At 44.6% G+C, this 27,162-nt stretch overlaps 1 protein-coding gene across 1 annotated transcript in view; it reads right to left on the reverse strand.

The window, feature by feature from the left end:
• Positions 1–26,927, reverse strand: part of slc34a2b (solute carrier family 34 member 2b) — a 42,099-nt gene extending 15,172 nt beyond the window's left edge. The window contains exon 1 of the mRNA XM_084307892.1: positions 26,381–26,927. The gene's annotated coding sequence lies outside the window, so the exon portion shown is untranslated. The remainder of the gene's footprint in view (positions 1–26,380) is intronic.
• Positions 26,928–27,162: the final 235 nt, after the last annotated feature.

The raw sequence follows: 27,162 nt of genomic DNA on the forward strand, positions 1-27,162 counted from the left end.
AGAGAGAGAGAGAGAGCGAGAGAGAGAGAGAGAGCGAGAGAGAGAGAGAGAGAGAGAGAGAGAGAGAGAGAAAGAGAGAGAGAGAGAGAGAGGATTGGCTGCGAGGATACAGCGATGAAACCAGTGCACGCCCTGCTGTGCGCGATATGTCTCGCCCTGGCCTGAGAGGTAGTTACTAGTCACTTCCTGTGAATGAAAAACTATTATTTATATTTGATATATTAACGTTATATTGTGCATTGGAAACACAAACATACTTAAAATGAGTAAATATTATTCATATTCATTTTAAACATGTTTATTTTATTTCTAGGGCTAAAAAAAAATATATATATATATTTTCTTCTTCTTCTCTCTTTTAACCAGGGAGGGCGGCGCTCTAGCGCCCACTATCGACCGGCCGCCACTGGGCGCCACAAAAAAAGGAAAACTTCAATTCAGATGGGCAGAGGGCTCTCCAAACATCCGAAAATCCAATGTCTGTACACATAGAGAGGAGAGCATCCTGGCTTGCCTCGAGGGAGGAGCCAGACTAGGTGGGAGTTTGCCTAGAGACCGGAAAAGGTGGCAGTTGAAGTCTCCACCCACAAAGGCATCTTCCGATGCCAAACCGGCAAATTCAGTACATAGATAGAAAATCAGCAGAGTAACCTGGGGAACAGTAAACATTCATGAATGTAATTTCTTTACCCTTAAGAACCCCCTTGACGGGGGGCTTCAGTAGCTCACCGCATATCTCGGCGCTATTTCTGCGTCGGGGAAAACCGTGCTGCGTCACGGATCTGGTGGACTCGAGTTCGATTCCCGGACCCGCCATCATTTACCAGAATGTCTTCCCCTGAACTATATCCCGTTTCACCCTGTATCTGTCGGTCATGCTTGACCAGAAAAGCGATAAACGCTAAAAAATTAAGTTAAAAAAAAAAAAAGAAAAAAAAAACCTTGACAATCACATAACGGCCTTTGACTGTCTATAACAGACTTAAGGGGATGGTGTTATTTTTTTTATCAAAAGAGATATGGAATTATTCAACTCACAATTGCAAATGTGAACCCATGTACATACCAGTAATTAGTAGCCACAACTTTCAGTGCACAGAAGAAAAAAAAACAATACAGCTGTACTACAGTTACAGTAGATATCTGCTTATCATACAGATTTATTATTTGGACTTTCACCCAGAGCTTTTGCTTCTGTGCACTAATGATGACCAGATAAGGTAGCTTCACTGTGTGTCAAAGTGTAAACAAATGACAATATAGTGTGTGCGTGTGTTTGTGTGTGTGCAGGGGTGTAGCTCCAGATTCTGGGCCCCATGAAAGAATGTATATGTAGGCCCCCAGTGAATGCGAGCGCGCTTTAGCGCGCGAGCGGATTTTTTTTGTGCCATTTTTTTATTGATGAAAACGCATAATATGGTTTTTACCTATACATTCGGATCAGCAGTTCAGCACCTGCACTGTTGGTGGGTGAGCCTAGTAAAGGATGTCGCATTGCGTTCATCTTCAATGAATGGACCAATGCAATAGTCTACCAAAGCCCCCCCTCTCTCTCTATATATCTCACACACACACACACACACACACACACACACACACACACACACACACACACACACACACACACACACACACACACACACACACACACACACACACACACACACACACACACACACACACACACACTTCAGAAACAAACATAGTATCAATGAGAGCATCAATAATACACCGGAGTGATGTCTAATAAAGATTTTTTTTTTTTTTTTTTTTGGGCCCCCCCCAGTGCTGGGCCCTTGGAATCATCCTAAGCTACCCCCCCCCCCCAGCTACGCCCCTGTGTGTGTGTGTGTGTGTGTGTGTGTGTGTGTGTGTGTGTGTGTGTGTCATTTACCCTTTGGAATGTTGCTTTGATTCCTCACTTCACCCACATGGTAATCAAACCACTTATACATTAAACCAGATCTAAGCAGTGATAGTGAGTGATCATGAGTGTGCACCATGATTTCTTGGACCTCCCCTTTTCATGAACATGTTTGCCCTCTTTGCTCTCTAGTAATACACCACAAGTAGACTGCACTGGAGTCCACAAAGCTATAAAACTCTAGCTGCCAGGACGTGTCCTAACTAGTTGAATCATCCATGGGGCGGTGAGACTGAGCTGCTATACGGTCACAACCTCAGGGTCGATCAGGTCATGACTCGATCATATCACGACCACATCGAATCTGACTTGGGCTTGGAAATCAGATGAATCATGGATTCATGTTATGGGAGAAAATAGGGTCAGATTATGACATTGAAGGTGGATGAATGATTACATTTTCACCTGGTAATCCCCCCGCACCCCAACATTGACACATCAACACCCATAGCAACATGTAAAACACCTTCTGTAAACATTTTATTATACAACATACAACATGAAGGATATTGCTGGTATCCGTTGTGATTATAAAAAGTGAATTGTATGTAAATACCTTTATTCATGGGTTAAAAAAGTGTTTAGTTTAAAGTTAGATGGGATCGGTTTGTTGAAACAGATGAGGCACGGGGAAGGGCTAAACAACCAAGGTTATAGCTTGCCGGTCGACGGCGCTCGGTGGCCAGAGATATGTTGGAGTTGCCAGGTGACGGGCCTGGCGACGTCACAACTTTTGATAAAGCGATAGGTTCGATCTGGCATCTGGGTCAAAGTGGAGGGCGCTTAAGGATAGCATTCCTTAAGATAACACCACGCTCAGTAAACAGACAGCTCCCCCCCTCCCCTCCAAGCAAAGGGGGAGGGGACAGGGCAACACGCGATGGGGACGGGGACAGGGGACACCATATAACGAATGGTCTTTAAAAAAATATGGCATTTGAACACAAAATGTTGACTATGATTTTAGTGATTATTTTGTTAATTTATGAACACTGTGATTACATTAATTAATAATGAACAAATTACCAATTAATTAAAAGTACCATTGTAAAAAAATGTAGCCCTTCTGATAGGGGCCAAGCAGAAATTGATGCCTCCAATAATATAAAGAGAATGCTTTGGTTTTGTCCTGTGTGAGCCTCTACTGCCTCCTGCTGGTCTAGCATGAATTTGACTAGCATCTGGCTTGGATGTGATAATTAGCAGATCTAATAGAAGTATTACCTGATTATTAAATTGGGTACACAAAATCACAAGTGCTACTATGAGAGTATTTAAATATAAATATGTTTTTGCTGCTTTGTAACATTACTAAAAAACCTGTTGACTCTTTGGGTGTTTTTTATTTCATGCGATTCCAGGGAGCAGACAGAGATTGAAAGGTCTACTGCCTACACAAATAAAACATCTAGAATTAATTTATGTATGCATTTGGTCATTCATAGGCATTGGATAATTATTAGACATTACTTGTTGCTGGTCAGCCTTGTTCAGTAATTAAAGGGATAGTTCAGATTTTGTTACATAAAGTTGTATGGGAATAGGGAATAACAAAGAAAACAACAGTCCTGTATTTACAATGCTTGATTGGCCCATTGCCCAGTAGAGAGGACAAGCTGACTAACGGAATGTGGGGACAATAAAGTGTGTATGTGTGTGTGTGTTTGTGTGTGTCCACCCTCCTCTCAGCCCTAGCAACCTCCTTCGACACGCTCTGTCCCCTCGTTGAGAAACCTGCCCGCCGTTCCCCACCCAGTCCATGGCTGATGGATGCAGTGAGAGAACAAAGACAGGTCCTGAGTATAGAAAGTCACACGTCACTGCTGACATCGCCACATATCACAACCTACAGGCGCCCCCAAAATTGGCCATTTTAGTTTTCGTTTTTGAGGACTGCATACTTTTTTTTCAAACCAAAACACTATACTTTATACTTATAGCACATGCATGAGCCTGATCTCTTTTGAAAGATGACATTCTGAAGTGTCTGATACAATAAAGAAAATTCACTTTTACTGCTAATGAAATAGAGTAACATAGGTCTGAACTTGAGTTGTAGAAAAACTTGTTACTCACGTTTTTCTGTAGTAGTTAGTAGTCCAGAAGTAGTATTTCCCCAGAAATTCTCATGGCTGGAACGACACACTGGGTCCATAGCCTGAAGTCTTGTGTAGTACATGTCCAGATTTGATAAATATCCATTCAGAAATGAGTGATTAGGAGCGACTTTTGTAAACTGTGTAGTGTTCCTGGTTTCTATTTCCTCATAGACTTCAATTCATTCTGCGGTTTTTCTCTTCCTGTTTTCGCTTGTGACTTTTCACCTAGATCCCTGATGTGTGATCCCCATGTGGGGTATCATTGGAAATCCACACTCATTGGCTACAACACTGTCCAATAATTTTCGAGATCGCCAAATGATTGACGGAGCTAGTGCCCCAAGAGTCGGGAGTGGTATTTGCGCAATACCGTGTACTTCGGTACACGCCTAACATATCGGCAGAACCGCTGAATGGATTTTGTCACCTGAAAGGGCTATCGACAGGCAACAAATTGGGCTTTAATTCGATATATATATATTGTATTAAAGAATATGCACACCCAAGCCACTAGAGCTCGCCAAAGTGCCGGTGGGCAAATCGTCCTCAAGAGGGCCCACATGTGGGCCCTCGCAAGGTAAGAGTTATTCTCCAAAACCATTACTACTTCAAAGCTTCTTTCTTTCACCATAGGATTGAGGCCTCTGCCAAGAACCTTCGCAAACTGCATGCTACCATGTCCTCCCTCATCACTCCCCCCCACCCCTCCCCCTCATCTCTCTCTGCCGAAGACTTTGCAATCTTCTTTGAGGAAAAAGTGGAGAACATCCGCAGCTCCTTCTCCCAATCCCCACCCATTCCAAATACTGAATCGAGAACCTCATCCTTCACTCTGTCATCTTTCTCTCCCATTACAGAAGCTGAGACCCTGACACTGGTAACGTTGAACCGTCCGACTACATGCCAGCTGGATCAGTTACCCTCCCCACTCCTCCAGACCATAGCACCAGACATCCTCCCATTCCTAACTGCAACCATCAACTCCTCCCTCAACAACATCAACCACCTCCCTAAAACAAGCCAGAGTCACACCGCTCATAAAAAAACCAACCATGAACCCCACCGTCATAGGCAACTATCGTCCTGTCTCTCTTCTCTCCTTCCTTTCTAAAACACTTGAACGTGCTGTATTCAACCAACTTACTGCTTATCTGTTACAGAATGACCTCCTAGACCCTAATCACGTAATCAGTCAGGCTTCCGCACTGGCTCCCCTTTGTCGCACAAATCCGCTTCAAGGCCCTCAACCTGGCATACCGTGCGGCAAAGGGAACCGCTCCCGCCTACCTCCGGTCAATGGTCTAACTACACACCCACAAGACCCCTCTGCATCTTCTGGCCATCTCAGACTCACTCCTATCCGAGCTCCGAGAGGGTCATCAAGGAGAAGCCGCATTTTCTCAGTCCAATGGTGGAACGAACTGCCCACCACAGTTAGGTCAGCCGAAACCCGTTCAATCCATCGCCGTCGACTAAAGACGCACTTCTTCAACCATTATCTGAAATGAAAAAAGAAATATATATATATATGTAGCACCCTGAATATGTGGCTATTATTCAGAAGTGCTGACTTGCCTTTTATCTCCCCTTTGTGCACAAAGACATATTAACTAGTTTCCATTGATATTCCCTCGAACAATGACGCAGGTTTCTCCTTCTCTCACCGGCTGGAATATGGATTATAAACAGTAAACTGAATCATATTCTATCCACCCAGTGCTTCCTGTGGGGCTAGTTGGCGGTACCAGCAGGGGGTGGCGGTGGCAGGCGGAGCGTACGAGAGAAGCAGTGGAGAGAAGCAAGCAACGAGGAAGAGGGAATCACCTGGAGGTGAGGGGAACAGGAAGACCTCTTCGGCGTGGGATGTAGCCGTGAACGGTCGCAGCTACAACGGGAGGTGCTTTGGAATAGCCCCGTTAAAGAAGTGAAGCCAGAGGGCCCCGCCGGAGCGAGCGACGGGTGATGAGACATACTTGCTAGTGACGGGTTATCCTAGAAGTATCCGTGATAGTGTGTGAGTAAGAGAAACCGAACCCAAGGACTAACGTCTAAGCTAACGAGACTAACATCTAACGTTATCGGGTCATAGTAGTTACTGTGTGCGGTATATTCATCTCCTCCCGCCTGGACTACTGCAACTCCCTCCTCACTGGTATCACCTCCCGCTCCCTCCATAAACTGCAAATGGTCCAAAATTCAGCCGCCCGCCTCCTCACTAACACCCGGTCCCGCGAACACATCACTCCTGTCCTCCACTCCCTCCACTGGCTCCCGATCAAACACCGCATTAACTTTAAAACACTACTCCTCACCTTCAAAGCCCTCCACAGCCTGGCCCCCCCCTACCTGACTGATCTCCTTCTCCCCTACCGCCCCACCCGTTCCCTCCGGTCCTCCTCCACTGCCTCCCTCACTGTCCCGACATCCAAGCTTAAAAACTTCGGAGATCGGGCCTTCTCTCGCACTGCACCCCGACTCTGGAACTCCCTCCCCCAGTCCATCAGAGACTCCCCTACACTCTCCACCTTCAAAGCTCGCCTCAAAACCCACCTGTTCTCCCTTGCCTTCAACCCCCCCCACCCCTAAACCCCCCCCCTCCCCTCCAACCTGATTGATATGTCTCCAGTCTTTTTTTGTGCCATCAGACTGTCTCCCCCATTCCCCCCATGGTCTCATGTTCCTTTTGTTTTTGTTTCTTTGTTGTTTTGTTTTTGTTTCTTTGCTTTCGTTTTTTTGTTTGTACACCTGCTCCCGACTACTGTCAGTGACTTCGGGTTATTGAGAAGCGCTATATAAATTAAATGAATTATTATTATTATTATTATATTAGCATGCCGCTAACGGCTCCGTCTGACTTGAGTAGACTACCGGGCGCGAGGCGCTGAAGAGACCGGTGGTGTAGCCAGCCACGTTGCGTTAACAGTATAACCGAATAGCAGGAGGGCTGTCTAGGTAGTAGGACCCACAGAGTAGCTTCAGTTAAGGTAGGGCCAGATTATTGTTGCGCGTCGACCCAGCACCGGCCGTCAGCAGTCTGTCTTCGCCGGCGTTCTGCATCTGCTCTGCACCGGCGGTCTTCAGCCCAGCACGGGAGTTCGTCCCATCCAGCAGAGGTCGCCATCAGCCAGCACGCGCTCTCAGCCCGCTACTGCTCCCTCTGCCCCACCCCGCTTGCTAGCGCCCGTGACAAGAGCGTTCGACGCCATCTTACCACCCGGACAGTGGTGGTGCGGCGAGGCCGCCATCTTGGTTGAGTACATTGGCACTTCGGTGCTCAGGATCCTATTGCACAGTACACAGTGTGTCGCGGCCTACGGGCGAAGCTAATGGTTGCTAACCACAGTTCATAGGGGTACCCCATAAACATTACATGCCGGCATTAGTTTAGGACTTTTGTTAGGTAAGTGGGCCCACTTTTTCATTTCCTTTGAGTGTAATAACGTGTATGGTCATGCCTCTTAATTTCCCCGTCTCGTTGAACCTGTTTCTTCCTGGGGTACATTACTGCTGCCGTAATATGTAAAGCCTTAGAGGAAGGTATTATTGTATATGTGTTTTATATGTTATTATTATAATTACTGCCAGTAATACTTGTCACTGCCCAGTATAAGTAACACTAAACGAACTAAGACGGGAATTGTGTGCGTGCGTGTCCATTATTGAGTCTAACCCTAACCCTTTTTGATGCGGGTAATATTATTATTATTTAACCCTTTCTCCTTCCAGTCATTAAGGTGGTAGTGGTAGCTGGCATGTAGTCGGACTAGTGGTCGTCGAGGGAGGGTACTGCTTGCGGGAGGAACGAATCTATTTATGCATATCAGTCACTAGGTGTGGGAGGGTTAACGGAGGTATTGAGGGAAGTGAGAGCGAGTTGGGGAGTACTGCTGACCGCCCCGGAGAGGCGAGGAAGATCAGAGTACCAAACCAGGTTGGTAAATCCCGGGCCCCATTCACTCCCACTAACAGGCCCCAGTTTGACGCTCCAGGCCCAAAGACGAGGGTGCAGTCAGACGGAGCTCTACTGCGTCCAGCTACCTTGTGACTGCCAGCAACCGTTCCCACAAAGCAGGGATAATCCACCCTGCTACATATAGATAACCCTAACTAACCTTACTGTCATGCTCTTGTCCTAATATACTAACCTACACTGTATAACTCAACTCGAGGAATAAAGATGGTGCCGCAACGTCCGGCTGCCTCTCTGTGTGCTCCGTCGAGACTGTGCTTAATTTTGTAAATCTTTATAGTTTTAAAGAGTTTTGTTTGTACCAACTGTTGGTGCATTTAATGTGTATGACCGTCAGTCACTCATTGACATTGGATTAAGACAAATTTACCAACTGGATTGCTCTCTGGATCGGCTCGCTGAAGAACAACAATGGCCTGCCGAGATCCTGGGCTGCGGCCCACGCAAGAAAGGAGGCAGACAGCGAGGAAGGAGAGCCGGCGTCCGAGAAAGACTGCGATCCAGGCGACACAGAACACATTGCCCAGCATATTGTTGGCCAATGTTTTATCAATAGAGAATAAACTGGACGACATCAGAGCAAGGATTCAATTCCAAAGAGACATTAGAGACTGTAATGTTCTCTGCTTCACCGAGACGTGGTTGACGCCGGACGTCCCAAACCACGCCATTCAACCGGCCGATCACTTCTTCATTCACCGAAAGCGAAAAGATCGCATAGTGGAAGATTCCGGTAAAAAGTGGGGAGGTGGAATAGCCTTCATGTTGAACAACAATTGGTGTGATCCAAGCAACGTGAAGGAGCTTTCAAACCACTGCTCCTCAAACCTGGAGTATATAGCCAACAAGTGCCGACCATTCTTTCTCCCGAGAGAATTAACATCGGCCATTTTGATCGGAGTGTATATTCCCCCCCACGCAAACACAGGCGACGCTCTCTCCATGCTTCATGACGAGGTAAATATAATCCAAGCAGCTAACGTTGCCGCTGCTATTGTGGTTGCGGGTGATTTTAATAGCGCTAATCTGAGAAAAGTGTTGCCAAATTTCTATCAGCATGTGACTTGTTCCACCAGAGGCGGGAATATCCCAGACCATTGCTACTCGCAATTTAAGAACGGGTACAAGTCTCAAGCTACTAGCGCTTTTGGCAAATCAGATCATGACGCCATCTTTCTTTTACCTCAGTATAAACAAAGTCTCAAGCGCGAGTAGTAACGCGAGAGGTTAAGTGAGCTGTGGTGTTCCACAAGGAAGCATACTAGGACCGCTACTATTCCTAATTTATGCAAATGACATGTCGTCAGCTTGTGACTGCAACTTGTTCCTGTTTGCGGACGACTCAGCCCTGCTGGTCTCTGACAAGAACAAGTTACAGGTTGAAAAAGCCCTCAGCTCGGAACTAGGCAAAATCTGCATATGGCTCGCCGACAACAAACTATCATTACACATGGGCAAAACAGAGTCCATTCTCTTCGGTTCAAATAACAAACTCAGCAAGACCGACGGCTTCTCGGTTACAGTGGGTGACAATATTATCACAAGGAAAGATGAAATTACCTACCTGGGTTCCATCCTAGAGGCTAATCTTTCCTGTGACAAAATGGCATCCAATGTAATAAAAAAAGTCAACCAACGAACGCGATTCTTGTACCGGATCTCCTCTCTGGTAAACAAGAATACCCTGAAGACTCTAGCAGGAGCACTCATTCAAGGGTACTACGACTATGCTTGCACCTCATGGTACCAAAGCACCTCAAAGGCACTAAAAAACAAATTACAAACATCTCAAAACAAGCTAGTCAGACTACTACTTGACCTGACTCCTAGAACCCACCTCACCCCTGCCCACTTTGACAACCTAGGATGGCTTAGAGTAGACGACAGAGTACAGCAACTTGCAATGGGCCTGGTCTACAAGATACACTACGCGACCAAGGTACCCATGTACATGTCAAAATACTTCCCAAAGGTCAGTGAATACCACGATCACAACACCAGAGGGAGCTCCACAAATCATGTAAAACCCAGATTCGGCTCAAACAAGGGACTAAACACGTTTCGCAATTATGCCACATCAATGTGGAACGCCCTGCCTAAAGCTGTAAAGGAATGTGAATCACTACCCACCTTCAAAAACACTCTCAAAAAACACCTACGTGAGACTGCAATTCGAAACTGGCCCCTACAAATGTCCTAACCTAGTTGTACAGTAAATGACCAAGTAAGGCTTTGTCAATATTCCAATGTACAGTGTAAAATGTGTGTGTGTCCCCTACCCAACCCCCCCCCCCCCCCCCACCTCCAATGTACAGCCCTCACCCAACCCACCCAACCCCACCCCACCAACCTCCTCCAATGTACAGTTTCTACGCCAAATGTATATACACTCCTTTTCTGGACACTCTTGTATCACAAACAGTACTGTATTTGCAAATCTGATATGTCATAAATGTATAGATGTAGCAGTACTGTCTATCTGTATGTCATGTATGTCATATATATTATGATGAATTGAAAATGGGGGACCCTGGTGTAAACAAGACGAAAGTCTTTCTCTGGTCTGCATCCCCTTAACAATTGTATGTATTGAGATGTACTGTACTGTACCCATTCTGCAATCTGTTAATACATTTTTCAATCAATCAATCAATAAGCGTTGGACTGTGGAATCAGAGGAGACACTCCAGGCTGCACTTGAATGTGCAGACTGGGGTGTGTTCCGCGACAACACAGACAATATTAATGACTACACTGAAACAGTGCTAGGCTTTGTTTGTACTTTGGTAGAAGAAACAATCCCCTCTACCACAATTAGAGTTTACCCAAACCAAAAGACCTGGGTAGACAAATCCGTCCGTGAGGCTCTGAAAGCGTGCACCTCAGCATACAATGCCGGGCTTGTGACAGGCAACATGAATGAACACAAGGAGGCGAGATACAATGTAAGGAGAACAGTAATAGAGGCAAAACGGCGCTACAGAGATAAGGTTGAACAGTTTGAACAGGCTGACTCTAGAGGTATGTGGCAGGGCCTCAGAACGATGACAGACTACAAAGGCACCTCCCTCAAGCTGAACAGTGACATCTCATTGGCAAATGATCTCAATACCTACTATGCAAGGTTTGAGGCTGTGAATAACAACACCAGCCTACAAACCACTGCAATGTAGGGGGGGGGCACTGCCGATGGAGACTCAGTGTGAGGAAGACCTTAAAGAAAGTGAATATCAGGAAGGCAGCAGGACCGGACGGTATCCCCGGCCACGTCCTAAAAGTCTGTGCCGACCAATTGGCTCCGGTATTCACTGACATATTTAACCTGTCCTTAGAACAGGCTGTCATCCCCACCTGTCTGAAGAAGTCCACCATTATCCCTGTACCCAAAAAAATCCACACCCGCTTGCCTCAACGACTACCGCCCTGTAGCTCTCACCTCCATAGCCATGAAGTGCTGCAATTTGCATATCGCCCCAACAGGTCCACGGAGGACGCCATAGCCCATGTGCTGCACACAGCAGCATCACACCTGGACAAGAGGCAGGGGAACTATGTGAGAATGCTATTCATCGACTACAGCTCAGCATATTCAAACTAATTTACTCTCAATAACTTCTAATTGAAATAATGTCCTCAAAATGAGAACAGGACTAAAAAAAGGATTCAATATATCCTCTCCTGGCATCAGTGGATTGTAATGCTTCAAATACAACAGGCTGAAAAAAAAGGATGAAAGGAAAACTGACAAGCATGCCTCACAACACACAGACATCCATGATCACCAAGAGGGGGCCCCACTGTAATAGCTTAATTAAGCCAGAACACAGATGCAGACACAAACATGCAGAGACGATGTGGAATCAGAGTAAACACAAATGACGGTGTATTTAATTAGAAAAGAAGAGCAATGGAACCTGGTCACTAGGCAGTCCAGGGAGTGAGCGGGTGCAGGGTAGTCAGACGAGCGGGGGGACCGTAGCCAGGAGTGGATTCTCATACAGTCCAGGAAGTAGCAATCCGTAGGGTAGCCAGACGAGCGGAGGGTCGTAGCCGGGAGTGGGTTCTCAAACGGTCCAGGGGTAGACACAGAGAGAATGGTCAGGCAGGCGAAGGTCATACACAGGGATCCAAGGCGCGGGAACAGGGTGTGGAGCCAGGAACGAACTGCGAGCAAGATGACAAGAACGTTAGGTAAAGCAAAGTAGAACACAGACTGACAAGAGAACAAGGCACGAGAATACGGACTGACTGGTAATAAGGAACTACGATCTGGCAGCCTCATGACATCTGAGCCAGGTCTAAATAGGAATGGTAATCAACTGGTAGATGTCACTCAGCTGCTCCTCCGGATGTCACACACATGCACCCCATCCTGTAATCAGAGAGAGGAAGAGAGGTAGAGTAGCTGGGTAGGGATAGAGTGGGAATAACGAGAGTTAAGGTGGACGGGAACCCTGGAGGCCTGGAGGGGCATGACAGTAGCTCAACCCTCAACAAACGCCACCTGGCGTACATCCCGGGAGGTGAGGATGAGCCCGCTGGAAATCAGTGATCAAGGGAAGGGTCCAGGATCTGGCGACGGGGAATCCAGCTTCTCTCCTCCGGTCCGTAACCCTTCCAATCCACCAAGTACTGAAGACCCCGTCCACGGCTAGGTGATCATCAATCATCCAAGGAGGAGGAGGAGCGGGAGAGGGGAGTTAAAGTGGGCTGGAGGAGACAGGTTTAATCCGGGAAACATGGAAGGTAGGGAGGATACGGAGGGACCGGGTTAACCATAGACGGACGGCAGAACGGTTGATAATACGGTTGATCTTGAAGGGACCAATACATTTAGGAGCCAGCTTACGGTTCTTCACCTTTAATGGAAGGTCCTGGGTAGACAACCAAACCCTCTGGCCTGTACGGTAGTGGGGAGCAGGTGTCAGGATCTGCTCTCTATTGTGCACGAGTAGAAGTTCTTAACTCATTGGGCGCCACTCTCTTTCCCCATCTGTACTCAATGGCGCCAGCGTTATTGACAGTTTTAGCGATGTTTGCAGACCCATCGTGTGTTCTGTATTATAGCTATTGAGACAAGTATGGCTCATTTGACAGGCATTGTTCATAGTCCATCACTGACTAATCAGTTAATTTGTACATACTGTAGTTTGTGCGCTATTACACGCTAAACATCGCCCCATTCCAAATAATCCAGTCTTTTTTCATAGATCACGAGATATGACGCGTTATATGCAATATGCCCAAATCGTTCTGGTTGATTGCCTGAAACCCCAAATACTTCCAAATCAAAGTTATATACCATCTACATATGTGTCTTCACAAAATCATCAAGGGGGGGGGGTCGTTTGAACTAGAAACTGCAATCGTGTTTGTTGAGCATGTTTTACGTCCGGTAAAACACGACACTGTGATCGGTACAGAAGCATGTTTTATGTTAAAAAAATACCAGCAGGTTACCTAAGATAGACCTTACCTCAGTCAGAAAGTACTCCAAAATGAATAAATCCCAGTCAATCCCATGGCGATCACAATTACTCGTGTATATTGGGCATGGCTACCATACGGGAAAGAATTGCTCTGAGGCACCAAATCTTCCACCGATTGCTATGTTGTGATCCACTCCTAGGCGGAAACAGCCGGAAGTAAACTCAGTACATGGGGACAAGTGATATCCCCAGTTCAAAAGGTAGGCGATACTGCCACCTGGTGAGATTCGATCGTCATTGCAATTCCAACGTAGGCAGATGATCCAGGGAGACCTAGGGAGCTCCGGCTGAGTTTTTAGACAGATGAAAGAATGGCCCTGTTTTTCAATGTGTATATAATGTAAATATCTGCAGATGACGGCATCTACCCGTAGTCGATATTCGTTTTAAGAGGACAGTATCAGTCACTTTGTGTGTCTCCAGTCAGACGAGGGCCTTTTATCAGCAAGCCAAGGTCATTGTCTGCAGCAGCACTGGGCTTGTCACATAGTAACCACAGCATTTAGTGGGTCAAAGATGACCAAAAGTGCCGTTGCCATGGTATCGTGTCACTTAGTAACGAGAAAAGGGGGCGGGGCCCCCGTTGCTAGGGGAAAGACGTTATGAACTGTGAGTTCTTCAGAAGACAAATTAGATTGGGACACGAGGCAGACACGAGGCAGACACGAGCAGACGTGGAAACGCAGCGGACTGCAGAAATCCCCCCTCACCCTCGCGGGTGGGGGAGGGGAATTGCCACGACATCGCTAGCTTCGGCTAACAGGGAAGGCCTTTTGGACAGCTAGGCCGCACGACCACCGAGCGGGATAACAGAAGAGAGATCGTTAGAATAATGAATTTAGTTTCTTCAAATGCTTTTCAAGGACAGAAAGAATTGTTTTCCATCTTGTACAGAGAAACGTCAACACCAGGAGAGGTATCCTGCTTCCAGTGTCTCGTTAATTGTTTTTGAGACGAATGTACCCACGGGGTAAAAGGTCAGTATGATAAGAAAGATAAACACAACACAGAAAACTTCACGGAACCACAGGTGACGAGATGATATTGGCTGATTACCGGACCATCCAACACCGGGGTTCAAAGAAAAAATATCAAAGGATCTAAAAACGAGATATTACATTTTTGGCTCCCAATTAGTTAAGGATCTTCTGACTCACTTTGAACTTCCGTAGGCGCCTAAGGAAGTAGAGGCGTTGCCGTGCCTTCTTCACTACACTGTCAATGTGTGTGGTCCATGTCAAGTCCTCGGATATGTGGACTCTGAGGTACTTAAATCTGTTCACTCTCTCGACCGGTGCCCTGTCGATGCTGAGGGGGCTGTAGTCCCTGGCCCCCGACCTCCTAAAGTCCACAATCATCTCTTTCATTTTGCTGACGTTCAGGGAGAGGCTGTTCTCCCTACACCACTGCGCCAGGACCGCCAGGTCCTCTACCTCTTCCAGGTAGGCCCTCTCGTCGTTAGCAGAGATCAGGCCCACCACGACTGTGTCGTCAACAAACTTGATAATTGTGTTGTTGTTCTGCTGTGCCACACAGTCATGTGTGTACAGCAAGTAGAGGAGGGGGCTCAGAACACAGCCCCTGTGTTGAGAGTAGGGGTGTAAGGGTACACAGAAGCCACGGTTCGGTACGTACCTCGGTATTGGGGTCACGGTTCGGTACGAGTTCGGTACAACAGAAAAGAAATATTTATAATTATTATTATTAACACATTAACTGCCACACAGTTTGCCCCTCTCATACCACTCTCTGCCACCACTCTAAGCCTATGGAGATGTTCACCTTCTTTGCAGGGCTATAACTTTTTAAATTGTATTGCTAAATTGACATTACTATGGCTCATTCAACATCAATTATCTATCGTTCAGGATGTAGGAACGTTATACTTTTTCATTCATAGATTCATACGAAAATACCGTCTAGAATATAAATATGTTTTTATCGTTTTCTGCAGTAATTCCTAGAATGCTAGTTATAGGCCTAAACGCATAATATAGATTATCGATTGCAGTTTATTCGTGATACACGCTATATAAAAAAAATCCAACTGAATTTTTTTTTATATGATCTCAATAACGTCGTACGCCGTGGAATGGCGAAATTAGCATGACCTTGAAACACGTTGTACGACGTTTAATATAATTTTTTTTTTTATTTATTTTAAATTAAAATTAAAATTTTTATTTATATATTATATTTATGATAATTATTATTATTAAATAGAATAATTTTCTATAGGCTTGCCATGGTAGTCAGTGATACTGGTGTCATTCTGTGTTCAGGCATCCACTTGCCTACTGCCCCTTGTCACTCCCTGGTACCGTTTTCTACTTTCTTGACTTTTTTTGTGTGTGTGTGTGAGCACAGCGGTGTCTGTGTTTATTATTATTTCATGAAATTGGGTCCGTATCTTCATTTTACATATATTTTCATTATGTCAAAAGATTATGATTTGAAACGCTCTAAAACAAAAGTTATTAGTATAGGGTAACAACGTTGTGCCTGGCGTCCATTTTCATCAGCTCCACTCCCATGTTAAAAGGCATTTTTTAATCTGCACTCATTCGTTCAATTCTAGATAGAATTATCAAATGCAATCTCAGTCAGTGGTCAATCTAATTATTAATGATGCTGTTAACGATGTAGAACACACGGTGGCGCAATTGCTCTACAGCTCACTTTGCCGGCCACTAAGCAGGCAGACTGCGGTGATTATGCTGGGGAATGTGGCTGAAGGGCACCATACTGCTCAGGTGGGGGGAGAAAACTACCACATATCCACCTCTCTTCCGCGTCCTCTCCCCTATCGCGTGTCACAGGCTGAAAAAAGAGCCCCCCAGGCCCGCCTCCGCTTCTATGCGGAACTGTCACTAGTGCTCCATTCGCGGAAGTAGTCTGGTGCTTCGCCGACAGCGATCTGTGTTCAGAATTATACCGGGAGATTGAGTAATGCTCGCCCGCAGAATATAATAGTAATAATCAGCGCTTACTAACGTTTAGCGTCTCTGCTATTTCTTTTTTTTTTTAGAGAGAGATTTATAGTGTTGGTAATAAGAAATATATAAAAGAAAAAGATATATATATAATAATAATAATCATAATAAAGTAAAAATAAAGTATATAATAATAATTAAAAAAATAAAAAGTAAATTAGTTTTATTTTTTAAATAAGGCGATACCTTTGAAAAAGTGAGTACAGCAATTCATAGGTCAACCAACTCTGGTGTTGATTTGGTCCATCAAAGGAGAAAGTTTGAAGGGGAGGGATGGGTGAGTAGTGTACCAAGGGTATTGTGTGAGTGAGTATCAGTCTGGGACTATGGGAAGGTGGGTCCTCTCAACATAGGAAAAGAAGGGAGCCCACATAGAAAATAACTTGTCTGTAGATCCTCGGAGTGTGTGTCGGATTTTTTCTAGTTTAATACAGTTAAGAATAGATTTAACCCAAAGGGCATGGGAAGGGGGTGAGGAGGATTTCCACTGAAGTAGGATTAACCGTCTCGCTAACAAAGTAACAAAGGCCAAGACCTCTTTGTTAGTATTTGTCAGTTGTAATAAGGGTGAGGAAACACCAAATAGCGCAGTCAAAGGATCTGGTTCCACCTGAGTACTGCATATTTCAGAGAGTGTATTGAATATGTTTTTCCAAAGGTCCACTAGGGATGGACAGCTCCAAAACATGTGCACATGGTTTGCTGGGGACCGATCAGTAGCGGCTCGTGGATGCTTCGCCACTAGGGGCGCTATACCAAACATTTTGCAAACATGTACAGTACCACGCAACCGACTCATGGCAAGACGTGAGCGATTCGACTCACGCTCACGGCAATGAATCGGCTCTTATGAACGAGTCGCTCAGCTGTTACTACAACAACACACAACCAGTCAAATAAAGTATAGTCTAATTCACAACTTGAAACACAATATATAAATAGAAAAGTTAGAAACAAAACTCGCTCCGTCTCCAAACACAGGCAGATCTCTCCCTCTCTCCTTCTCTCTCTCACACACAGCGCGACGTGGAATCGATTCGTTACACAATCAGACCTATTATATACCAAGAATAACTTCAGTATGAGTACAGGGCTGTACACATATTTTGCATATTGTTAAACGAGCCAAGGCTAGCTATTAAACTATCGATATGAATCGAAAATCTGGGACCCTGATGTAAACAAGACAAACGTCTTTCTCTGGTCTGCATCCCCTTAACAATTGTGTGTATTGAGCCGTACTGTATTGTACCCATTCTGCAATCTGTTAATAAAGTTCTCATTCATTCATTCATTCAAACATAGACGATATTGAACAAGCCATAATCCATGTATTTTCAATCCAAACGCGAGAGAGAGAGAGAGAGAGAGAGACTCACTGTTTAGTTGACACGTCCAGGGCAGGAGGGCTTGCCTTGATAAAGTAGTGTATAATCCACTGTTGATGTATTCCAGACCACTGTCCACTGTGTCCAGACTGCATCCGCCATATAGCTTGTTAGCCAAGTGTTAGCTTGTTAGCAGTTAGCAGCACCACACAACACAAGTACTTCATTCCTTTGTCCATTTCCGCTCGAACAGACTGCAAACTACCTGGCGTTCTATCGCCATGCTCTAAGACAAACTCTAACCTTAACCAACTTTGAAAGAGTGCCTAAGCTTAACAGTCTAAAGAACTTGCAGTCACGGCACGCTCTAAGACAAACAGCTGCCTGCATCAACAACAACACAACTATCTATACCACCAACGGACCAACCTAGGAATAAGCTAGAATTGGAACATTAGAAATTGGATTCGGCCAATCAGAGATCGTCTCTGTGAAATTCTGCTACGGAAAAAAATACTGGCGTCGGCCAATCAGAGAGCGTCTCCGCGAAATGCGGCTACAGAAATTCTTGACGCTACTGGCTAGACCGCTTCAAATTGCGCCCGGATTCCAACATAATAGTCATATTTCAACGCACAACGCGTTATGCACTGATTGGCTGTGACGGATACAGCGATCAAACTGTGACGCGCACTCAGAGCGCTATCGCGTCTAGCCCGGGCCGAGAAATATATAAAAAAAAAAAAAAAAAAAAACGTGATGTCACTTCCTGCTCAGGAAAACGAGTGTTTTTTATTTTAGATAATAACGTTATATTGTGCATTGGAAATACAAACATACTTAAAATGAGTAAATATTATTCATTTTAAACATGTTTATATTATTTATAGGGCTATAAAACAAAAAACTAAAAAGTTTTATTTTCTTCTTCTCTGATTTAACAGCAGGTGGGGCGGCGCCCGTGCGCCCCTAGTGGCAGAGCCGCCACTGGGACCGATTACATCGTGGACAGTTAGGTTTCACACTTTTGTAGATTCTGGATAGTCTCATTGGAGTCCAGTGAGCTCGGTGGATGATTTTACATTGGATGAGACCATGTCGAGCACATATGGAAGAGGTGTGGACCTTTTTGAGTGCTTTTTCCCACATGTCGTCAGATATCGCATCCCCCAATTCCTCCTCCCATTTAAGGAGGTGGACTGTAATGAGCATAGTTGCCTATAAATTCTCGACAGGAAGCCCTTTAGAGTGGGAAGAGGGGTAAAAAAAATTTCAAGTTGTGTTTCACCAGGAAGGATGGGGAACTGGGTATCTAAGCTGCGGACATAGCTCCGGATCTGTAAAAACCTAAAAAAATTACTTCTGGGGAGACCGTACTTAACCGATAATTGTTCAAACGTAGCAAAGGTATTGTCGATATAGAGATCTTTAAATGTTCTAATACCGAGACTAGTCCAGGTTGAGAAAGCGCCATCAATCATAGATGGGGGGAAGGCCGGGTTTGAGGCCACCGGGGCAGCAAAAGATGTTGCGTGAAAGCCAAAGTGGCGTCTAGATTGGTTCCAAATTTTCATTGTTGATTTGACACATACATTTTTTGTAAAGGGGATATAAGGGCCTAAACTAGTGGCGTGGGCGAGAGAGGTCAGTGATGCCGGTACGGACGAGGCTGCCTCCATCTCCAGCCAAACTGGAGGTGAGGACATCCCACTACACTGTAGCCAAAACTGAACGGTCCTAAAGTTGGCAGCCCAGTAGTAGGACCTAAGATCCGGTAGTCCGAGGCCTCCATCTGATTTGGGCCTTTGTAAGAGCTGCTTTCTTATCCTGGGAGGCTTCTTGTCCCATATATAAGACAAAATCAGGCCATCAATTTTCTTAAAAAATGCATTGGGGAGAAAAATAGGTAGGCATTGAAAGAGATACAAAAATCTTGGGAGGGTGTTCATTTTAACAGAGTTAATTCTTGCAGCTAGAGAGAGGTGCAGTATAGACCAGCGTTCAAAATCATCCTTAGTACGAGTTAGGAGGGGGGCAAAGTTGGCCTGAAAGAGTTTGTTGAATTTGTCTGTAACATGTACCCCAAGATAAGTGAAGCCATCATGGGCAATCCTAAATGGCAGATTGTGTAGAGGAGACTTTTTTGCGGCTATATTAAGTGGCATCAGTTCGCTCTTGTTAAGGTTCAGTTTATAGCCCGATAGGCTACCAAAGGATTCGATATTGATAAGGGCAGCGGGGACAGAAACAGAAAGATCAGATGTATACAATAATAAATCGTCCGCATACAACGATACCTTATGTTCATGGCCGTATCTAACTATACCTTTGATGAGAGGGTTAAGGCGGAGTGCTATTGCAAGAGGTTCTATGGCAAGGGCACATAATAAAGGACTTAAAGGGCAACCTTGACGTGTTGAGCGCTGTAGGGGAAACCAACTGGACTGTGTGTCATTAGTCCTGACTGAGGCTTGAGGGGATGCATACAAAAGTCGTATCCAAGTAGTGAATTTAGAGCCAAAGCCGAATTTATTTAGGGTGTAGAAAAGGTATTTCCATTCCACCCTGTCGAATGCCTTCTCTGCGTCTAGGGATATGACAGCCTCAGAAGTATTGGTCATAGAGGGGTTATGTATGATGTTAACTAAACGTCTGAGATTAAAGAATGAGTGTCTATTTTTTATAAATCCTGTTTGATCAGGTGAGATAATTGACGGAAGGACTGATTCTAAACGTATTGCTAGGAGCTTGGCTAAGATTTTATAGTCTACATTTAGTAGGCTGATTGGACGATATGAAGCACATTCCAGAGGGTCTTTGTTTTTTTTAAGTATTAGAGAGATCGTGGCTAAGGTAAGAGTCTGTGGGAGAATGCCATTTACAAATGCTTCATTGTACATTTCGTTTAGGATAGGGGCTATCTTAGGAAGAAACTTCTTGTAGAACTCGGCTGAGTAGCCGTCCGGTCCTGGACTTTTCCCGGATTGAAGAGATTTTACGGCCATAAATAGTTCCTCAGTAGTAAGTGGCTGTTCTAATTTTCCTACCAGGTCTTGGCTAATTAAAGGAATATCGAGGGTGTGGAAGAAGTCATCTAATTCTGAGATATCGGGTTCGTTTTCAGATGTATATAAAGATTGGTAGAAACACTTAAATTCGTTATTGATCTCTTTGGGGTCTAAGGATATCCCAGACGATGTGCGGACTTTAGGAATCTGGTGTGAAGATGAGACCTGTCGCAGCTTGTGAGCTAGTAATTTATTGGCTTTATCTCCTTGTTCGTAATAAGTGCTTCTAGATTTGATAAGCAGTTCAGTAACCTGATCTGTCAGTAGTGTATCATGTTCTGCTTGCAAAGCTAGACGCTCCTTATAAGCATCTGGAGATGGTGAAACAGCATATATATTGTCTAATTGAGCGATACTGCGCTTCAATAGAGATAGTCTGGTATTTTTCTGTTTCCTCTCATATGCAGCATATGAAATTATTTCGCCTCTGAGATAGGCTTTCAAAGTTTCCCAGAGAGTCGATGCAGAGATGTTTGGGGTTCTATTTGTACTTAAGAAAAAATCTATTTGGTTTGACACAAAATTTACAAAGTCATCTTTACTGAGCAGGTGGGTGTTCAGGCGCCAGGGTGGTCGTAGATTGGTGTCAGCCTGAAAGACTACTACTAGGGTAACAGGGGCATGATCAGAGATAATTATTGGATTATACAAGCATGAAGATACAGAATGAAGAAGTCTGTCGTCTACAAGGAAGTAGTCTATACGTGTAAAGGTGTGGTGGACTGGTGAGAAGAAGGAGTATACTTTACCAGATGGGTTAGATAATCTCCAAGGGTCAGAAACCGCATAATCAGACATAAAGGTCCGGACTACCCTAGCTGAGGTTGTCAAAGTGGTAGGTTTAGTGGAGGAACGGTCCAAATGTGGGTCCAGCCAGCAATTAAAGTCACCTCCTACTATCAACATGTGGGAAGACATATCAGGGAGAGTGGAAAAAACAGATTTAAAAAAATCCCCATTGTCCCAGTTAGGAGCATAGATATTGACAAGGAGTACATTTGTGTTAAATAACCTACCGCTGACAATTACATATCTGCCATTGCGGTCTGCAATCACATTGGAACATATAAAAGGTACTGATCTGTGAATTAGAATAGCCACCCCCCTGGCCTTACTCTGAAATGAGGAGTGAAACACTTGACCCACCCATCTGCTTCTAAGACTGGAATGTTGTGAGGTTTTAAGATGAGTCTCCTGCAGAAAAATAATGTGAGCCTTTAATTGGTGAAGGTGGTGGAGAACCTTACTACGTTTAACTGGGTTATTAATGCCTCTGCAATTCCAAGTAATAAGATTAAGACCATTTCCTCCTATCGAGCTGGCTACACCTGGCTGGGTCATGTCTTGGGAAAGAGAAGATGTGTAAAGAACAGGGTACCATGTAGACCAGAGATTTTGGTTGACCTTGAATGTGTAAAATCAAAGAACAAAAACGAGTAATACAGTACAGAAAACACAAAAACTAGAACCAAGAACACATAATACAGTACAGAAAACACAAACATACAAAACAAGAACAAATAATACAGTACAAAACACACAAAGAACACAGAAAACACCCTTTCCCTTGCCGAAGCATCTGTGAGATGCAAGCAAAACCCTAAATACCTAATTAGCCTAGAGAAAAACGTGGTATCTAACCTTTACTCTATGCTACCTGAGATGTGTGACCATTGGTACAAGATAAATCAAACATGAACATCAAACATAAATCAGGTGTGGACAACTAAACATTGGCACTACAATGCAAGTGGCGTATGTCCACAGAGAATAATAAACTACTAATGATAAACTTTTTAGAGAGCTGTATTCTTACTAGTGCTGGGCAATTAATCTGAAAAAAATTTAAATAAAAAAAAATAATAACCGCGATCTCGATTCATAGATCTATGCAATCTCAGTTTTAAGTCAAGCACTTTCATATATATTGTGTTGTCTGAAGAAGTGCAATAAATTATTTTATTGAGAAAATAAGAATCGTATGAGAAAATCGTGATCTCAATTCTTAGAGAAAAGAATCGTGATTCACATTTTAACAAGACTCGCCCAGTCCTAATTCTTACTGTGGATAAAACAGAGGCCGAGGGTAGGTTGTATCATGTACCGGTCTGTATTGAGTATCTCATTACAGTAGGGAATCAGTTGTAGGATACAGTCCAATATTAGAAGACTGTGCTAAAAAAAGTGCAACCAACCAAACATTGTCCTTGTAGGTGGTTTATATCCGCACGAGATAGTAGGCCCGGTCAGGGCCGCCTCAGGGGGTGTGCGAGCAGTGCGGTCGCACAGGGCCTCGCGGGAAGGGGGGCCTCGCAAAAAAAAAAAAAAAAAAAAAAAAAATTATTAATTTTTTTTATTTTTATTTTTATTTTATTTTTTATTTTTTTGCGAGGCCCCCCTTCCCGCGAGGCCCTTTTTCATCACAGACCTAAAATCTAGTTTTGCTTATATGCTTATATATTTCACATTAGACACGTTTGTAGAATGACTTGTTCCTGGGTCTGCACCTGGGTCACTATTGGAGCTCTGGTGCTCTGCAGCAGGCATTGGTTTCAATGAGGGGAGGGGTTACAGGTAAGTTAGCGTCTGACTATTCCGCGCGTGCAGCATTGGAGTTTATGCCAGCCACGGTGAAGAGGACATCGTTCGGCAGATGGACTGAAGATGAAAGTTGTTGCATGTTAGACAGTTCAGTCAGGCTAGCCATCCCGGCTAAAGACAGGGACAGCTAGTTAGCTTTAGCTACGTTATAATATTGAGTGCTAACGTGTGGTTCAGTCGGGATAGCCATGATGATGTCGGCTAGTAGCTAGCTTAGCTAACGGCTAACTAGCGTTAGCTAACCTATCCAGAGGAGCGAGGCGAGGCGAGTGGATGTCTTTTCAAAAGAAGGAGAAGAGAACTTGTGAGCAGATAAATCTGTTAGGCAGCAATACGCCGAAAGGTGTCCAGTCTGCCGGAAAGTACTCGAAGAAGAAGAAGAAGAAGAAATTACAGCGTGGGCCAAGTCTCCTTCCAACTTTACCATTGGCGCCGGCCGCGCCGCATTCATTGATACTGCGTTATGGTGAGTCAACCTATGATTATATACCCGCCGTGGACCTGTCCTGACCTATCTATCTTTCTCTCTCTCTGGAGCCAAACTGGTCGACTAGCTAATATATAGTACTACTAGTAGCTAACTGTGTGTGCCTGGTGAGAGCACCTGGCTGTATGTAGACAGTAGCCGCATAGCTTGTTAGCTGTTAGCTAACGCAGAAGCAAGCTATGCGGCTACTACATGCAGCCAGGTGCCTGATTGAGCTAACTGTTAGCCAGTTAGCTGTTTAGCGTCAGCTGGGAACGTTCGTTTGATGCTATCAGTTAGCCTTGAGAATAGCAGGCCCTGGCACTCTGACTACGACATCATCTTTGACAGAAGATGTAGTCGGGCCTGCACCATGACAAGGCTCTGGCCATAGCTTTGTCCCGACAGCGAGAGGCCTTTCGTCAACGTGGAGACCTGTGTTGCGGCCTTTCGCCCTGCGCCTCGTGCAGGTAACGTAAGATTAATGAAAATGTCATGACATTACCCCACTCTTCCTTCCTTCCCCTCCCGAATGTTTTGTTAATAACGATGTTTTTTTCCAGGCAAAACATATGCTACTTCACAACATTTGGAGATACGACATGTGCTGTGTGTGAATGGTCGTTTGTGTAGCTTGGGTAGCGTTGGGCCGTTGGCCAAAGCTGTGTGTCACGTGGCCTGGTGTCACAGTACCTGGCTAGCCTATTTAGCTGATGTCGGCCATTGGCTCCTTGCTGCTTTGGTTTCTCTGTTGACCCTCTTCTTGTTGGATTTAAGTGTTGATCTTTGTCCTTTTGAATCTCTCATACATGCTATAGTCTCTCTCTAACACACACACACATGACAAACACACATGTTCTCTCTCTCTCTCTCTCTCTCTCTTTCTAACACACACAGTCTGCCTATGGCAGCCTTTCTCGATGGCTAGGCTGTGCTCAAGGATCTTCAGTCACAGTGCTCAGGTATTCTGCCACTGTGTACTCTCTGTTTAGGGCCAAATAGCATTTCAATTTCTTTCCAATGTGTCTCTCTCTCTCTCTCTCTCTCTCTCTGTACACTGTATATTGACTGTAGAACGGGAGCTCTCTCTCGCTCTCTCTTTTGCTATATGTTGACTGTATCATGCCCCGCCTCGGGCAGCGCTATTATTTAAGAATATGTTGACTGTATAAAAATATATATATATATATATATATATATATATATATATATATATATATATATATTTTTTTTTTTTTTACCTTTGGGGGGGGGGGGGGGGGGGGGGGGGCTCGCGTTAAATCTCGCACAGGGCCTCGCATTTCTCCCAGGCGGCCCTGGGCCCGGTGTTTCTTATCTCCAAATAACAAATTTGATTTCAAGTTATCAGTCTTCCAACAGGATCGAATATGGACTGTCACTGTAATAATGCAGGACATTGGAGAACTATACGGTTTGCAATGGCACTGATTGAATGGAGTGAATAGTTGAAATTAAGTCAAATTAGATTTCCTGGAGCATTCAGCCAAAAAATACAACCTCAATTTAAACTCCAGCTTCTCTCGTGGCTCATTACTACCATGCAGTTTAGAGTAGCCAAGCAACAACAATAAGATTTCCGGTCCGGAAAAACAGATTAGGACGTTTAGCCTTCAAAGTAAATGTGTGAGAATGTATATAAAAAATAAAAATAAAAAACACATACATTTCACATGATTCAGTTTTTTTTTTAATTTATTTAACAATCCGTTGTTGAAGGCTGTGCTAAAAAATATGCAACCAACCAAACATTGTCCTTGTAGGTGGTTTATATCCGCACGAGATAACCTCAATTTAAACTCCAGCTTCTCTCGTGGCTCATTACATTACTACCAGTTTAGGGTAGACAAGCAACAACAATAAGATTTCCGGTCCGGAAGGACAGATTAGGACGTTTAGCCTTCAAAATAAGTGTAAAAATGTATATATATATATATATATATATTTTTTTTAACTTATTTATTTAACAATCAGTTGTTGACAAAAGAGATCAACTAGATAACTGCCAGAGTATTATTTGATGTCATACAATGTTGGAAAATAAAACTTAGAAAGACCTAAGTGATGTTATGTTTACTGTAGGTGAAAACAGAGAATGTGTTACATCATGTACCTATCTGCGTTGAGGATCACGTTACAGCAACAGTCAATTGTATAGTTTACTCCCCGACAAGGTAAGAGAGAGAAAAAAAAGTGAGAAAGCGACAAAATAACAGCTCTCTAGTGTTGTTCCTGCTAGGCTAACTGCATCAGCCATAGAGCTAACGCAGCTAGCCAGCATTGTTGGTTAGCCTGTCGGCTAAGTAGGCTACTGATGGTAAACAATTAGAAGGTTATATGCTTATTGTGAATGGCACAGAAGATAGGTTTATAGAGTGTTCGTGTCTGCATTGAATGTCGTGTTTATGTAGCCTACTCACCCACCAGGACAAGTGAAAGATTAACAGCTTCTGAGTGTCATCGATAGTCCATACTAGGTAGCCTGTCGGCTAGCCTGCAACGCAGCCAGTTAGCCTACTAGATAGCTTGTTGGCTAGCCTGCTGATACAACCAGCTATGCGATCTTTTGGTTATCTAGGCACAGTCGCCGTTTTCAGATAGTTTTGGATGAAGTCGGCTGCCAAAGCTGGGTCTTCGAATCGGTGTGTTGAGTTGTCCGGTAGAGTTAGCCTCAGAACTGCAGGATAAACAAGTCCATACTTCACTCCATGGCAGGTTCGCAGCAAGCGTTTCACTTCTCCAAAGCTAGCTCGCTTCTTAGCTACTGCCATTGTATAGTCCGCAAAGATAGAGATCCTTTTCCCATCGAGGAGCAGGGGAGACCTTTTCCCCGCTTGCTGCATCATATCGTTGCGTATGTGGAAGTAGTGTACCCTGATGATAAACGGTCGTGGAGGCTCTCCTTCTCGGGGGCGACTCCGTAGGGTGCGGTGAGCTCGGTCCAGTAGTGGCTTCTCCTCCAGACCGAGTAGCTTCTGGAGCAGCCCGGCTATGTATTCAGTTGGTCGCGGACCTTCTGCTCCCTCTGGTACACCCAGCAGACAAATGTTGTTTCGCCGCATTCTGCTCTCCATATCCTCACATCTGTTGTCTAGGTACTCCACCCTAGTCACCAGGGAGCTGATGGTGGTTTCCAGCTCACGGATGCGGGTGCTGTTATCTGTGGCGCCGCGTTCCAACTCCACTATAACCTCTCCTTGCGTATC

The sequence above is a fragment of the Notolepis coatsorum genome (assembly GCF_963971535.1).
Source record: "Notolepis coatsorum genome assembly, chromosome: 2".
Classification (NCBI taxonomy): Eukaryota; Metazoa; Chordata; class Actinopteri; order Aulopiformes; family Paralepididae; genus Notolepis; species Notolepis coatsorum.